Consider the following 17,588-nt stretch of genomic DNA (forward strand, 5'->3'; position numbering starts at 1 on the left):
GAGCTTTTTCTAATAACTGTATATTATACCAATGTTGGTGAGACGAAAAACAAGCTTGAAAAGAATAGAATACAAATAAACGAGTTTTTCAGTGACTTTCTTGGCATGGTATGTCAGGGAGTTTAGTATGAACTTAGTTCTCCCCTTATAATTACCTTAATCATGGGTAATTCCTGGCTGGGAGAGCCATATTAGAATCAGTTCCATACTTTGATACAAGTGAGTGTTATGGGCATGAGTACCAAAGAGTGAAAAGGTCATATTTCAGAACCTTCAGGAAATAATCCTATCCCATGCCAGTGTTTGTGCAAATGAAATCCATTAGAATTGATCTCTTTTTTGCACGCAGGAATGTGGCTTAGTTCATTTTTTTATTGCCGATTTAGTGAAAGTTAGAACACTGTGCTTTTCCCTATGTATTATATTACTTAAATACAACTTTTACAGAATTTCTTAGTACAATAATTATATATTTTATACTTTGCCTTGGAAGCCCATAGTGACAAATTGGTAATGGTCACATGAAAAAATGAAGTGGCTTAAAATGTGCTGCTTATTCACTAAATATATATGAATTCTGTAAAGACTATGAAATTCTTTGAAGACTGTTCTCCTTTACCTATGGTTTAATATACCTCTTTTCTTTTAAATGCATGCCAAATTTTCAGTGTAAGGTATCTGTAATAGCTGTTTGTGAAGAGTGCAACCTCTTCTGCTTCAAATGCCGTCATGAAGTCACTTCAGCAATAGGCGCCTCTTCTTTCAAATAACAGAGGTGTTCTTTTAAGTGCTACTGAGGTGACAGACACCTGAAGAGAAGTGTCTGATTAAATGATGCAAGTGTGCGCAAAATCTCTGTTTTCATGGAATTTCAGAGCACTGTAGAAACAGAACTTCTGTGATTTAAAATTTCTGTAATATTCTGGTTTTCCTTTCATATGGCTGTATTTTTCAATAAGCCAGTCCTAGCATCAGAGGAATTGGCATGGCTGATGCTTGCAGTTTCGACTTCATGTTATTTGTGACTGTCCCTAAATGTGGCTCAGCAGCAGTCTGGCAGACCCCCTGCCATGCCCTCCTAATGCCACCACAATCACACTACGCATGTGAAACATCCACAATATGCATCTATGGAGTGAAAATGACAGTGACAGACTTGGAGTAGTGACCAAGACACTGCAGTGTGATGGTTTGATTAGGTGCCCCATTGGATAAAATGACCTGGAAGAAAATGGCACTTTTGTCCCAGGGAAGACGTTCAGAAAAGACCCCTTGGCTTAAGTTATATCGGTATTTTTCATTCATTCATGTGCTTTGGCAGGGATTTGTGGGAATGATAACTTCGTCCCCTTCTTCTAAGCTAATAGCCCTGTGCAGCCCCTGTGGCTGCCTGGCCGTGGGCAGCAGGCAGTGCAGGGGCAGTGTAGAACATGCTGTGGGGGCCACTCCAAGGTCTTGGTTGAACTCCCCAAGGAAACAACATGATATATAGGATTTCATGGCTGCAAAAGGCGCAATACCCAACTACCACACACTGCACTGGTCTAAGCAGTTAACTATGAATTTTAAGGATGTTTGCATGCTCAGATGCTCTCCATATTTAAGTGTTTTTTTCATTTTTATCTACAGACTTTGGTGGCCAACTCCATATCATAAAACTGTCAGACAGGAAAATGCGTGTTTTGAACTGAATTGGGACTTTCATAAAAATGTTCTGATGATAGACAGGCAAGGTATGCTCCATAAATCAGCTCCCGGTAGCTTCACCAAGCACTGAGTTGAATTAATGTCTCTCATTCTTGTCTTTCCCACATTAAATTTCCCAAATTAAATAGTTTGCTTTCCCACATTAAATCAGAAACCACGGGGTTTTTATTAAGATTTGTTAGACCAAATCCTTAGATTTTGTACAGATGAAATTTTGCCAAAGAAGAGGAGGAATGGAAGTTTCTATATTTGAAATAAAAATTCAGTGGACGTAATTTTGATGATTAATGCCCTACATTCTGTTTAAGAAACTGGAATTTAAACACATTGTAAGCAAAAGAAAAAATGTAATTTATAATTGTTTTTCAATCTGGGTAAGGAAAGAACAGCAAGATTTAAAGAAAAAGTTCAATTTTAACCAGTTACGATAGACATGAAAAATGGATATGTTATGGAGAAAAAGCTCTCATGCTGTTATGTTTAGCTGCGAAATTAATTTTGCTACATATTTATGTGGGGTTTTTTTTCTTGGGATATACTTCTTTCATTGTGTTATTTTAGGTGAGACTGAAAAAAAAAATCTGAAGTTTCTATATTGAAATAAAAATCATAATTAATAATCTAAATAAATAATTTGTTTTAAATTCTAAAAATTACAGGTTGATAGTTCCCTTTAATGAATTAGAGTCCTTTGAGGATGGAGCTTGTCATTAACACACATCATCAGCTGATGGATTTTAATAATACATAGAGCTGGAAGAGAGAGGAAGTATAAGCTACTGAAGCTTGCAAAACCAATCCCCTAAAGCTTTCATGTTTTATTTGAGCATATGTTTTGGAAGTGGTGGTGTTGACACTGGTGGCACTAATCTCCTCTTTATCTTGTTTTGATTAAAAGGATATTTGAATATTATTTTTGGCAAACTTTTATCTAGCCTCAGAGGGGTTCCCTTGTAGCAGCTACAGAGAAATGGCTATAATAAACACATTGTATGATACACTTACATCACACATTATAGCCACTGCTGGTGTACTCCAAGAATGCAAAATACTCCTGAAAAAATCAAATGAGCTTGTGTTCAGTGCCAAGCGTGTGAAAATATAAAATTATGCTCTATCATTTTTTTGTTTTGTTTTGTGAACCAAGCTGTGCAAATTACTTCAGCTGTGTAAAGGAAACTGTGCTTTAGATTATTCCATAATTCAGTTAGTAATATATATGGTTAGGAGACAAGGTTACAGCAGTTTTATGACAGACTGCTCTTTTTGGTAAAAGCACACATTCCCTTTTCATTACATCATTTTTGCCACCTGTCAGATGGCTGGGTTAACATTCTATCAAACCTCAGTTTTTTCTACCTTAAGTGGCATTAACAGTATAAAACCTAATTTTCAAAATATGCAACAAAATATTTTTTATCATTTTGCTTTATAGAATGTGCAGATGTATGTAACCGTCTGACACATAGCACACACTGCGTAGATCTATGCAGCCACAGGGCAACTTACAGGAAAATGGTTCATGCATTTGATAAAATACCACAATCAGGGAAGACACCTGTGTTTTGCTGTCCCTTTGCCATTTTTTCACTCTAAAGCCAAGGGCATAGAGGGCACAGTAGGCCTTCTTCATGTATTTGTGTATGACAAAGCCTCCAATTTCTTAGGTGCTGGATCAAGCCTGAGGTCTCCATTTGAGTGTTCAGCAATGTTAGCATATTACTTCTCTTCTTCATCCCCGTGGAATTTGTTTATAAATAATATTGACTGGCTTTAAAGCTTGCTTTCCCCATGCTGCTTATTTTGGTTCTTAAATATGGATTAAAGTGTCTAATTTCAGGTATTAAATTGCATGTATACTTTTGATTGAAAGCAATGGGATTCACAGTCACTCAGTAAAATCAGATCACTTTTTTGTCCACTTAATTTCAGCCAAGCCGTTTTAATCATCCAGAGCAAAAACACATCCTCGCCTAAAGCCTGCAGCATGGATTTGTTAATACTGGGTCTTACTCAAGAAAAGAAGAGAATCACATGGTGTAATATGGTGGAATTATTGGCTACAATTTATGTTACTTTCCAGCCTTCTAACATTGTTCTTGTGTCATTTTTCAAATAATTTTTACTTCAGCCAAAATAATTACTAATTCTTATTTCTTCTTCCAAAGCTGCAAGTGACACTCTCCTGTTAGTCATTTGTTTTTTCACAGATGGGACCTTCCTTCTGTTCTTTAACTTCTCAGGGGTCACAGAGGGTGATATACTTCTACTGGCTGATGCTTCTTTGCATTTGGCACCTCCTCGAAACCCTTCTTTTTGAGAAATTCAGAGTTTGTGTGATCTTGTTCTTCTGTTCTTTTTGAAGTTACATTTTGCTGCTGGTTACATTCAGGTATTCAGGTCATGTATGTTGCTGGGCTTCTCTATGTGACTGACACACAGTGGTAATGCTGCTTCTTTTTGCAGAATGTTTCCTCCAACTCGGAACTCTGCTGATTTTGTCCTTGCTGCTCTGTTTCACAGATTACTTCTACAGGCAAAATGTTCAATTGTTCTAGTTTCCTACACTGTTCTAACTTGCTTGATATGTTGCTGTAGTTATGCTACTCCTTAACTCGTATGTCCTCAGACTCCAAGCTCACATGAGCTTGCTTTTGATTTTCAGAGGTTAGGAGGAAAGTGCTCAAGTTTTCTGCTTCTATACATTTATATTCCTCCTCTTCTGCTACATCAGAGAAGTCCTGTTTGTCATTAAAAAGTGCATTCTGAGGTTCTGAACGCCTGTTGCCCTTCTCTTGGTTGTTGAGGGTTTTTTTTAATAGGTTAGTCCGAAAATCCAAAGTGTTGAGGATGTTCAGTGTTCACATTGTTGCTGCTCAATGCTTGGTACCACATGGTCTCCTTTGTAGTGTGCAGCGTCAGCATTCACATCCTTCTGTCTTGTCTGGTGTTTTTTGTAATAGATTTCATTAAAAAATTAAGTGTTTAGGGTTTAGGTCCCCAAGGCTGTTGTTCTTCTATAGGGGAGTAATGGCAGATTTTGAACTCATGTTCAGAAGGAATTTTGAATGAGTGGCAGTTGTAAATATTTTTGTCCCCTCCTTTAACTCATTGTTTCAACATCTTAACTATAAATGCTTTCGAGTAACACACTGAACTTATATCATCTCACTAAGCAGTCCTTGGCTCCTTCATCTGTGTAGCAAGGACTATGTTAGTCTCTAAGAACCTGTATTAAGTCATAAGACCCAATAGGGACTGTCGTGTTAAATAGCAACAGCACTTCCTTCCCTGAAAGCAGCAGACCCAGTAGGCTGCTAAATTTTCAAACAAGCTGCAGCAGTCCTGAAGATGTTCCTGTCTTCTTTATTGACAGTTGTCACTGGTAAGCCCTTGTTACACACGTTCTCCTTGTTCATATTCTCAAACACAGCACAACGCGGGAGCAGAATAAACACACTTGGTTTGATGGAGATGGTGACACAGAGAAGAGAGTTTAAGGGTATATTAATTTTCAAGTACTTTAGTATGATTAAAAATTAGTTCGTATTAAAATAAGAGCTATGACTACTGTCTGAACTTAGTTTTTCTAGGAGATTACATTGAATATCTTTCCATTAGTCTGTATCATGTTGGCTGAGTTGATGCTGATAAAGCATTTTAAAAAATCATAATGATGAGTGTTAGTAAAGGGTTTTAGTTAGATTGATAGAATCTTTTATAAAAATGTTTATAACAAAATCCTTAGCATTTGCAGAGAGCAATGCCTTCATTCTCAAAGCTGCTTTTGGTTTCAGATCCTTTATGGAAAGCTCTGTTGTTGTTTAGTTATCCATTTGACATTAAATAGTTTACTGGTATACTTCTAGGAGCAGTCATTGTACAAGTTACTTATCTACTCCACAAAGATGCAGTTAAAATATTTGCTATTCCTGCGGCACTTCTCTTCACAAGCAATTGCTGTCTTGGAAGTGACCAGACCCTTGAATTGTCTAAATGAACCCCAAACTATATTTTTGCCTAGCAAAGGCGGGGGGGGGTGTTGGGTTTTGGGTTTGGTGTGGGTTTTTCCTTTTTTCAACACCCCAACATTATGTACTTAGTTTATATACACAGATTAGCTGTCTTATAGGACATGTATAAATTTTATATCAATCATTAAACCCAATGAAGTATCCTAAAAGAAAACAGGTGATAGATGGTTTTCTGGCTTCTGTTCAAAATTCTTGTTATGTTGTGGAGTACTTGCTATGAATGCTTGGCAACAAAAAGGCAGAGACCCTATATTATACAAACACTTAAAAGCCTGCACCCAGAGACAAGAGAATGAAACAAGAGGTTGGTTTTATAGATGTAGTCCCTGCTGCCTCCTTCACCTCTCCTGGGAAGTAGTTATGACATAATAGGATTTGAAGGTTACTCTTCAAATTTCCTTTCACCTTCAAGTGAGTAACCCATGTCGTGCATTGCAGAAAGCTGTCATCTTGACACCTAGTGATGCAAAAATGGCTTGAAATAAGTCTTTCTGTTAGAAAGAATTAGAAATCAGACTTGTAAAAGTTAAAACTTTATTCTATTCTATTTTTTCCTATTTAAATTTTCAAACCATCAATCAGGTTAAGAAAAAGCTGAACTTAAATACATGTGCGTAACAGCACATAACAGCTTTGAAAGCCTCCAGTTTAAAGTTTTCTTGTGTCAAAATCTGTTGTATCTTTCCTTTCTTGCATCATGAAACTGTTTTCTGGCTGGGAAACATTAATGCTATATTATTTCAAAGCTATTAACATATAATCTCGTATCTTAAATTAATAAATATTACAAATAAATTGGGGGGGTTGTCCTATAAATTATTATCAGAGACTTTTTTCAGCCTCGGAAAAGATAATTGGTCTAGGAAATATTCCTGTTAGAAATACTCAAGAATAAATTTATATGTGGACAACAATGTTTCCTAGAAAGAATTATTAATCTGACAAAATGTATTTTAAGACAGATGTAGCTGATTTTTGTTACAGTTCTTCCCAGCACAAATTTGTATTACAATTGTGGTTAATTGTTTAAAATGCAATTTTAAATCAACTAAAGATGACCCTCACTCTATTTCCTTTTTATTCTCTGTTGTCCCTTTTCAAATCATATTTATATACATTATTAGCAGCCATCTTCATTTCTTCTAGTTAGCACGGCAGTGCACCAACTCTGTAATTTACTGATTTTAATACCAGATATTTCTTACTGGATATTGGTACATGGACATAGAATTGTTTGGAAAAGTAACAACAATGTAAGAGATGAATATGAATTATATGTCAGTAATTTTCTTACAAAGTCTCTAAGAGTTGCCGTAAAACATCTGAGATGTATAAGAAAATACAGAAGGTAATGCCTTTCTTTCCCCTCATAATAAAGGGTTCCTTACTCTCACCCTCATAATAAAGAGTTCTTTACTGTCAGAAGTCTTTTCAGTAACAGGTAATTGCAGACCATGGTTAGTCTTTTAGGTGAACGTTAGTCTTTTGTTGAAGGGTAGGTTTCTCAGATCAAATCTCTTCTGATTCTTTTTTGCCCACCTTTTGTGGATACTAGTACAGGGTAGAGATATCCAGAAGTAATCTTGCTGATAGATTCAGAGGGGGAAAAATGACTGAAAAGAATGTTTGAAAAGTGTTTGTTCTACTATATAACCTCCTGTTTAGATCTGGCATGACCGATGTCTGGTATAGAGGAGCATAAAGCATCCTCAATTATGGACCCACATCTTTAGGAAGAATCCACCCAAGGTGGCATATCATAAATTACAAGAAAACTCCTTTCCTATAAAGTAAAGAGAACTTGAAAACTAGATGGCCCTGATGTTTGTTTATAACCAAAATATAGGAAAGCTTATGTTTAAAAGCTAGTGATACTGGTGACCTGAAGTGCCAAAAGTTCATAGATTGTCAGCCTGCAGAAAGTAATGTAGGTTTTAAAGGACATAATTTGAACTGGAGAGGATCTGCAAGGAGTTGTATCTTGTACTGTGAACAGACTTTTATAGCATTACAAAATCTTTTGGCCACACCAAAACAGAGTTAGATTTTGCCTTTAGCACTTAGTTAAATAACAAGAAATAATCAATCTATTTTTATTTTTAAAGTGCTCTCCAAGATGGAAAAAAAACAATAAATCATCTCTGGCTTTCTCAGCAGTATATTTAATTCTCTGAAAACTGCCCTTAATTGTACAGCAATCAAAAGTTTTCACTATCTTTCCATGCAGGAGCTAAAAATTCTGATAAAAGTAAGAGGGGTTTGGTTTGAGATAGAATTACATCTCTTTTCAGTCTCAACGTCACTAAAACCAGCTATGGGAATGGAGCCAAATTCTTATTAATACACTTCAACTATTGCAAAAATACACGGACAAATTTATTTTATTTTGTAGTGACAAATGCTTTTCCTTCCTAATTTTGTGGGAGTGTATTTCCCCCTACAAGGAATAAATTGTGCATTCTGGAAATAAGTTAGTCATTCTGAAGTTCAGAATTCATGAAGCTATTCCAGCAGAGAATGGATACGGAATTGCAGCAAAATCTCAAGGTCACTGGGAATATTCTTTGGGGTATTCTTATGTGGCTTATCTGTGCGCACATGCCTAATTTTTTTTTCAGTGCAAAGAATAGCCACTTGCAGAGAATGGAAGCCTTAGCCCGGCCCTGTGCCATCCCTTATTCAAGTTCTTTTATACTCCTCTTTTTAAAGAAGCTGTCAAGTTCTTTTCTGAAGCTGACAGGAAAGGCCAAATCTGCAGTACAGGAAGAGAGGCAAAAAAGAAACTTTTTGTGTTGATGTTTTACTAAGTGAGCTAAGGAGAATTTTAGAATCATGTAATTTACTCTGGAGGCATTTACTGTACATAGCTATAGTGATGGTAATTTCTTTCATTGTGGAAGTGAAAAGATAACCATCAATCAGTTGTCAATTGGTCAATTGCAGAAGTGATGAAAAGAAACTGGTAGGAACAATCACTTCTGTGGCTACCTAGACTATTTGGGGTTTTAAGGAAAATATGGGAACTGGAGTCTGTAGAAATGGAGTGAGGTTGGAAGATAAAAAATAATCTGTGCAGGGGTAAATGGATCCCCTATAAATACCGTAATTTTTAATTATTTTGTGTGTGTGTGTGGACTATAAGTGCTGCAAAAATAAACAAAGCAGAGTTTGCACTGAAAGACCTTTGAGCCGAGTGTGTTGAGAACTGGAGATGTGGTGTGGAGCAAGTATATGGACTGTTTAAATGGGGGTTTGAAAATGGAAGAATTTTTTTTATAAAATCAACAAACAGCTAAATTATTTCAAATATTTTTATACACCCAGCAGTAATTTCAGTTACAACTTTATGTGTGAAGGCAAATATGATTTGTGTTGTTACAGAACAAGAGAGGTATTATTATGTTTAAGTTTCAAAGTGTTGAAAGAAATAGTATGAAGTCAGGTATAGTACTGTTTTTAAATACTGAATGTGGAAGTTTTTAAAATGAGCCTCATGGTACAGAATGGCATGAATGCTGTGCATTTAACAGTTATTTAAGTAGCGTGAAAGGCACGTATTTCATTATATATGCATATTGCAGTGGGGGAGTAAGCTTAGGACAGAAGCGGAAAAAGATTAAATTCGTTTATTTATGAAAAGAGTTCAATCATTGATACGGGGTGGTTTATGCTGTGGTGTTTTGTTTTGGGTTTTCTTCCCCCCTTCTGTGGTAGGTAATAAAAAGGATTACAGGCCCTCCAGAAGGATGAGATATCATCAGTTTGTAATCCAGCCCATGGTTTCCTAGATACCGTATTGTCTATTCTGTTCCGCTATGTGAAAAATGTTGAATATCAACAATGGGTTTCAGTGCTGTATTGTTGAGTTTTGTATGAACTAATCTAGCTTCACTAAAAAAAAAAAAAAAAAAAAAAAAAAACTACAGCTTTGGACAAAAGTCTATAGCCAGTGCATTCGTAACTCCCCATGCACAAGAGCTGACTGTGGCTCTGGGAAGACATTTTACTCATTTGATTTCTTTTTACTTGTAGTCTTCTTGTCCAGTTCTCAGGTGTTTACCACCTATTAGAATTTCACCTGTATGGGTCCTGTGTTTGAGAAAGTCCCAGGACTTGTCAGCTGTATAGGCCTCATAAAAGACAGCTCTGTTCAGGGTTTGAAAGGTAAGCTTTTGCCTAAGTCCTCTGCTGTCTGTGCTTTAAGATGCTAACTTTATTGGCCTAGTTCTGAAACTTCGCAGCTTATCACTCATTTGGAGCTTTCGTAGGGGGCGAGAGAGGAGCGCAGGTTCAGTTTAACAGGGAAAATAACCATTCTTGGAGTGAGAGGTGGTGGGGTGAGAGAGGGGATGGATTTGAATGAAATGTGCCTTTCCTCTTACAGCAACTGAATGGTAACTAACTAGTGAAAGTAAGGAGTGTATTACCTGCACAATGAGGTGTTTTGAGAGCAGGTATTCTGTAAATAAGTATGCTCCAAAGACTGGGTAAAACGGAAAGTGTTTGACCTGTGGGCACGGTATTTCCAGGACATGGGTAGCACAGGCAATCTTATGGTTTTGAACTGCCTTGCCATAAGTGCTGAATTGTTTTCTTTTCTTTCTCTCTTTCTTTCCTTTTCTCGTTCTTTTTTACTTTGCTCTCAGAACTGTCTTAATGTTTTGTAGAAATGCTATTGGGGGTGCTGTTTGCTTGAAATAAAGTGGGCGGAGAACAATTGAGGGTAAATAAGATTTGTGATCAGAAAGATTCTGTCAGTCCAATTTCTGAAAGAATTTGTGGGTTTATTCCTCTTCAATTAAGTTTTTCCCAGATTTATTAAAGCAATTCATCAAAAAGCAAAAGACCTTACAACAATAAGAATGTACATATGTATAAGCTGCAGTGAACTAGATTAGATGCACAGGAGATATTTATTTATGAATTCAAAAGTGTATTGTTAAATGCCTAACTTTAATATATGCATTTTATGTTAAAATATTTCTACCTTTTTGATTACAGATTATTTTCTATATATCTATATTTGTTTGGATATTTCCAGTACCTAAGATTGTGAATTATTTTAATTCCTTGGAAAATTCACTTTATAGGCAAATAATTTAACACTTACTGTAAATGTGGGAGGATGTTTTTTACGGAATAACAGAATTTCACAACTGCTTTATTTATTTTAATATAAGTAATGTACTGATACTGCGATTAGAGACCAACTTCCAAAAATCCTCCAGGCATTTTCTTGTCTCTGCGGAAGATTTTTGCAGAAGGTATGCCAGCTTTCAGAGTCGTCTCTTTACCCTGCAACAGTGTGGATGTTTTTCCCATCCCCCTTTTAACCTAGGAATTAGAAGAAAGTACAGATGATGCTTGCTTAACCCTGCATTTAGTGCCAAGCAGTGATGTGCTCCCTATGAAACCATTTCTGACCCTCTGCTTGCAGTGGTGAGCCTGAATTTTTCCCCTTCCTTGCGCATCATTGTCGGTCAATTGTGGGATGGAACTGAACCAGAAAATCTGGTACAGTCTGGCAATTAGTACAAAGGGTTTCCAGTCTAGTGTGAAGACAGAGATGCAAGAGCCCCAGCAGCTAGAGAAATAGTTTTGATTGGCCATGGACATTGCCTTTTAGTGCTGCTTGGTTACTTCTTAAAGATATGGCTCTTCTACCCTACAGGTCTTCTCCTTAAAGTACTGCATTACGGACCTACTTTTTATAAGTCTTTTGGGAAGTGGGGGGGGCTTCTTTTTTTAGCTCTAGCTTCTCCCATTTGCAGACTGTCATTTTAACCCATCAAACAGACACATTTTGACTTGTGCAACAAAGAACCAAGTTATCAACATTCACAGAAACTGACATTTTTAATTCAGGCTTCATTATGTCTTCGGTTTATGACAGTGAGCTACAAAGACGTTTAAAGTTTTTTTTCTTTTTTTCATTTTAAATTCAGCATTGGGATGTTTATCTTTCTTTTAATGCTCATATTTCCCTTTCTACCTTTATTCTTTAGTAATATATAATTAGCATTATCAAAACCATCAGCTATTATCCACTGTGACTTTTGACCTTTGTTTTTATCTATCTAGTGTTTTCCAAAATAAATTGCAATACAAATTCTGTTTGTGTTACATTATTATAGTAAAATGTAATTAGTTAAGCTTCTAATACATTCATCAGAAAAATAATCTCTTTTGATATTACTGAGATTAAATGAATGATTATATATATGTAAACTTCTTAAATATCTGGTATCATAAGATAAGAATTAATAATGAAACAAAATTTGTGATTCAAAAATAACATACAGAAGTCAGGGGGTTTCCTACGTAACCAGCATTTTCAAGAGTTATCCTTAAGTCTGTAGCTGATATTTCCTGCTCTCCTAAGAGAGAACAAAAATCTTGTGTAAGTTTGACTGACGTTTAGAAGAAGAGCCAGTTATGCCAAATAAAAATTTGATTAGGCTACTATTTCCAGGGAAGCTGGTAACTCTGCTGGTTATATGAAGACAGTACTCAGTCAAACCTTGCTCAGAACTAAAATGCAATATAATCGGATAGCACTGCAAGCAGTTGCCAAAGTAATAGGAACATCGGGCACTCAACCATAACTGTAGTGTTTTGTTTGTGAGAGTTTTTGTTTTCATACGAGTCAGCAGTTTCTGGTTTATGCTTGGATAACTGTGAACTTGGGATGTTGTCTTTTGCAGTTGGAAAAAAGTAAATGTGTGATCTAATCTTCATACGTATACGTGAAATATTACAAATACACATTCAGAGTTTATATTGTCATTTCTTTCTTCGTTCTGTCTCTGCACAGTGGTACTATGGGAATCCCAGAGGGTGGCTTTAGGCACATGGTAGCAGAATATCCCATTCAGCAGTTAAATACTCTTTGGCTGTATAATGGCAAGAAATATAGTAGTGGGAGCTGTAAATGTGATGACAAGATTAGCACATTGCCCACTTCAGTCAGGTACCCCTTGTTTTTGTATTTATCACTCATCTTTCCCAGTTGACTGATGGCTGTCACTCAATAGCTTTCTTTGGTTAGAAGAGAAAGAGCTTTCTTTAAAGATGTCAGCAGTGCTGTTGAATTCCATAATAGGTCATTTGCACTGAGTCTATGTAAAGCAACAAATTAGTAGCTTCTCTTGTAGATCTTTTGATAGCTTACATGAGAAATGATGCGATAGTGTTATTACACTAGGAAGATGATAGCATATTATAGGTCAAAATCTAACCTGGTTACCCAGAAACGTATTGCCCAAGGAAGCACTGATGGTGCTTTAGGCAGGAATTATGCAGAATATTTATCCATATATTAATATCTGCCAATTTCCGAGTTGTTTATCAGAGAAACAAACAAAATCATAACTTGCATTCAAGTGCAGGGGAAAAGAAAATTATAACTAATTGTGTCTTGCCTAAAGAATTGGTTTAAAAAAGCACAAGAGCAACAGAAATTTTTCACTATTTGCCATTTAACAGATAACCAGTAATGGCACTGAACAATAGACCCTCCAAATGTATTTTAGCTGGATTTTTTCCATTGTTTTTAGTTCTGTTTGTCTTCAGTGACCAAGAAAATTTGATGTTGAACAAGGACTACCCCATCTTAATTTGTAACTCCTCAGTCATGATATTATGGCCTTCAGGTTAAGTACTTGGGCAAACATGGTTGGGCTATGAGCTTTGACAGTGAATCACTGGGGCAGATTGTTTAATTGTGAAGTTTTTTTCAAGAAGATAAAGAACTGTTCCTAGTTTTCATTACTCTTCTACCATAGAACAATTTTAGTTCTAAACAAGTGTTTTCTTCTTTCCCTCCAAATGTGTTTTCCAAACACTGCTATGCCTATTAAATATTTACCTATAATTAAAGTTTCAAAGTGCCATTTTTCATATGAGAAAACCGAGGCATAGAAAGGCTGAGTGGCAGTATGAGATCTTGGTTATCAAACCCCAGTGCTTAACCTCCACAACAGTCCAGCTCTTGAGCCCCATTGTACGATAGTCAGTCACCCTACTGAAGAAGTTGGGCTCAGTTGTTGGTTTCATTGCTGTTCTAGGAAATTGGGCAGCATGTTAGTAGAGCTCAGCTGAGCAGTAGCTCTGTGCCATAAATGAAGTCATGGAAATGACATTATAAGTACAATATTTCATATATATATATATATATAATAACTTCTATAACATCTATAACATCAGGAAACATCTTTTCTTGGCTTCTCATTTTCTGTTCTGTTTTCTGAGCTTAGGAGATCTCTGCCTGGAAAAAACAAAACAAACAAACAAGCCCACCACCATCATGAAGGTCAGGAGTGTGTAGCTGTGGTGCAGATTGGCTCACGTCAGCTTTTTTATGCACCAAGGAGGAGATCTCAGCCCTGACATGCTGAGGACCTTCAGTGAGAGCATAGGAACTTGTCTTCTCAGAAAAAAAAGAGTCATTCAATGACCTGGTCTCCAGTTTGTCAGCAACACTCTCTCTGCATACTGCTTTTGCCCTTACTGTATGGTTAAATGTATCTGACAACTGACTGCTGGGTCTGTTGATTTGTGAAATGAGTTGGGCTAAATGCACTAGTAGAAAATTACAGAGGTTTTATAATATGGGAGAGAATGGGAGCTCAAGCCCACTGCCTGAGCCGTGGTATACCAGCTTTCCTGCTCCTGGAAGTTTCCTTTGCACAACAGGTCCTCCTCAGCCCTTCTACTCATGCCTGTTCCTCAGGGTGGGAAAAGCAGCTGAAAACCTCACCAGGTAAGAAGTTTTTCAGACATGTAACAGGGTTTTATACTTCCAGTTCCCATTGACTTTTGATTCAATTATCACTTAGATGAAATTAAATGGGAATAAAGTACCCAATTCGTTTATGCCATTGAGAACCTCCTGTCCTGAGTCTTACAGTAGGCTATGGAATAAGTAAGCATTGGCTGTTTGTGGGATGTGACAAGCATTAAGAAAAAGAGATTGAATCAGTGTATTTCATGGGACTTTATACAAACCTAAGCAATTGGCGTTTCATATAAAGGAGAAGGGGAAAATTACTAGCAAAGATACGGTGATAGCAGTTTCTCAAAGAGCAGATACCAAAGGCACAAGCAGAAACTATGCCACTGATGGGCTGTGTTCTGAGAGACATCTTTTGTTAACACATGAGCCTTAACCAAAGACTCAAAAAGGAATTTTACAGGAATCAGACTACTAATGGCAAGCCTAAAAAACTACTGTGAGCCTACAGAAGTACAGTTGAAGTAATCAAGATATAAAAATGAGATGTGACCAGCAAGATGCATGAAACTGAACTCTATGAGCATTCAAAGAAGTAGGGAAACCAAGGTATAGGATTGCTAGTCAGCAGAAGGAGGTGATGTCATTGAAAAATGAGGCTGAAAATGAAGAAGTTCTAATACCTGCAATATATAATATTTTACTTTTTTAAAAAAAAAAGTCAGCTGTGAAGAAATTGCTAGCAGAAATAAGATAAATTACAAGAGTATATGGATGACTTGCAATTTTTTGTAAGTCATCTTCTGGTATCTTACATAGTGCATGGACCCTCAGCTAACTAATCCACTGATCACAGGCTGTGACAGTAAACAACAAGACCACCCAAAGTCCCTTACAGGCTTTTTTTTTTTCTGTGATTCATTGGCATTGTTATGAGGACATGAATTCTAGAGGTAGCTTCTCCCTCACTCCTCTTTCACCCCTTCCTAGACTAATTCTTAAATTTTTCACTCACCCTGTGTGTCTCTTAGTTGCACAGCTGATTGTTATTTCTTTCTGTTTCTTTCTGTACTTGTAATTATCTTTTCAATTCAGTCCTATGGATTTTGCCTTTTCCAAATTGTTTAATTCTTCAGCTTAATCAGTATAATATTTCTTGCTGTCATCCAGCCCCTATTCATTAGGAATTTCTCATGCCAGTTTCTGAATTGAGGAGATAGCTAAAAGGTGGTGTTGGTTTCTGTTATGTTGGCACTGACTAGAGGAAAGATAAAGTAACTCTTGGCTTCTACAAGGTTCTGTGTATCTGTAAATATAAATGTGTCGATGAGGGCTAAGGAGAGATTTCATTCTCGATCCATGTAGCTATTCTGCTAGATACTTCAAAGACAGATGCAGATACTTCAGCACTTGTAACATTTTCTTTTTTTTTCTTTGTACTTTTTTTTCCCTTGAAAAAACAATATCAGAAATGCTAATAATTTCGTATTAGTAAAATGCCATTTTCAACTAGTTGCTTCTATAACTTTTTGGCTAAAAGTGTTCGAGAAGTTCTTTTAAAAAATTCAGAAACACTGTGATAGAATTTAAAAATTTTCAGATCCAAACTTTCCAAAGCACTTTATAATTTCCTTTTTCTTTCTTTGGAAGAATGTTTAATTTGTCAACTACTTCTGCCAGAAGTGTTAACTTCTGTATATTAGAGCCCTAATTAGATTAAGTTGGATCTGCATTTTGCATGTTCTCCCAAACTAATTCCCATGATCACCATGCTTTTAAAACCTTTATTAGAGGGTTTTGTTAAAGATGCATCACTTTACTGTTGTTATTAATCTGACAAGAAAAGTGTATTCAAATGTACCCTTCTTTCAAAGCTGTGTTTGTCACTGACCTCAGATGTTGAACTGAGAAGAGAATTTGTTTCTAAGCACTACACTGTGTGCAATGCCAAGAAAACTGGAGAGTTCTGACTGGCATCCTTCTGAGAGAGGTGGTTTGAAAACCTTATTGTCTCATGTGTTACATCTATCAGAGCCAAAAATTCTTGGGTGTTGTTAAAAGACATAGAGGTTCAAAACTGGCTATTGTCTCTCTGGCAAGGAATTGTCAAGATTCAATGAAAGACGCAGTGCTGTGGAGAAAGGAAACGGGATTTCAGTTTGAAAGAGAGGTTGTGCCTAGAGGTGTAGAAACTTCCTTGTTTGATTCATAAGGAAAGTGGAAAGAGAGCAACTAGTGAGGTGAGAGTCTGTTGATGATACCAGTTTTTTCAGGAAAATAAAGATGAGGACACTTAGCAGGACTGTCCTGGAGGATCTTAATGAAACTCAGTGAGCGGTCCTTAAATATCCCATGAAATTCTGTTTAGATAAGAGTTGAAGTGATGCACCTGGGAATAATCAAAACTCTGCAAATAAAATCATGGGCTTTCAGCTGACTTACCACCAAGGAATTAGATCTTAGGATTATAAAAGATAGGTCCATGAAAGAATCTGCTTAGTGGTGTTCAATGAATGTTAGGAATAAACAGGAAAGGGACAGAAAATAAGTATGGAATGCTTATGCCAGTGTATAAATACATGGTGCACCTACATCTTGCATATTACCTGCCCCTACATTTTCAAAAGATTCATAAAAGGGCAACAAGGATGATCATGGGAACCAGGGACATGTCCATTAAAAAGAAACTAAGCAAAGTAGACTCTTTGTATGCCTAGAAAAGAAGACTGTTGAGAGAGATGATAAAGGTATCTAGTCTAAAGCATCATAAAGAGGGTCCTTACATGCAGATTGTGCATAGTCTTTGCCAGGACAAGAAATTAAGGCTGGTGACAGATATGACAGATGGAAAGGAAGCAAAAGGTCTTTTAGACTTAACATAATTAAGCACCCATAGGGTACTGTCAGGGTTTAAAGTTTATATGGGTTCAAGGGAAGCTTGAACAAGTTCCCAAAAGAGAAATCCATTGAAGTTAAAAATACACATGAACCTTATCTGGTTCAGGTGGTCTTCGAGACTCAGATTGGTGGAAGCTGGAAGAGTACTTGGGAGAAGTGTTATTACGTGCCTGTTCTGTTCTCTAGTCTACTGTTTGAGACAGTGCTTGGCTAGATGG

At 36.6% G+C, this 17,588-nt stretch overlaps 1 long non-coding RNA gene across 6 annotated transcripts in view; it reads left to right on the plus strand.

Annotated features, from left to right (window-relative positions):
* LOC130158302 (uncharacterized) overlaps positions 1-17,588 on the plus strand; it is a 267,066-nt gene that overhangs the window by 165,969 nt on the left and 83,509 nt on the right. The window contains exon 1 of one of the 6 annotated variants that reach the window (XR_008825236.1): positions 9,796-9,905. The exons of the other annotated variants lie outside the window; for them this stretch is intronic. This is a non-coding gene — a long non-coding RNA (uncharacterized LOC130158302). Of the gene's footprint in view, positions 1-9,795; positions 9,906-17,588 lie in introns of those variants that run through there. 6 annotated transcript variants of the gene reach the window in all.

This window comes from Falco biarmicus, chromosome 13, assembly GCF_023638135.1.
Source record: "Falco biarmicus isolate bFalBia1 chromosome 13, bFalBia1.pri, whole genome shotgun sequence".
Taxonomy (NCBI): Eukaryota; Metazoa; Chordata; class Aves; order Falconiformes; family Falconidae; genus Falco; species Falco biarmicus.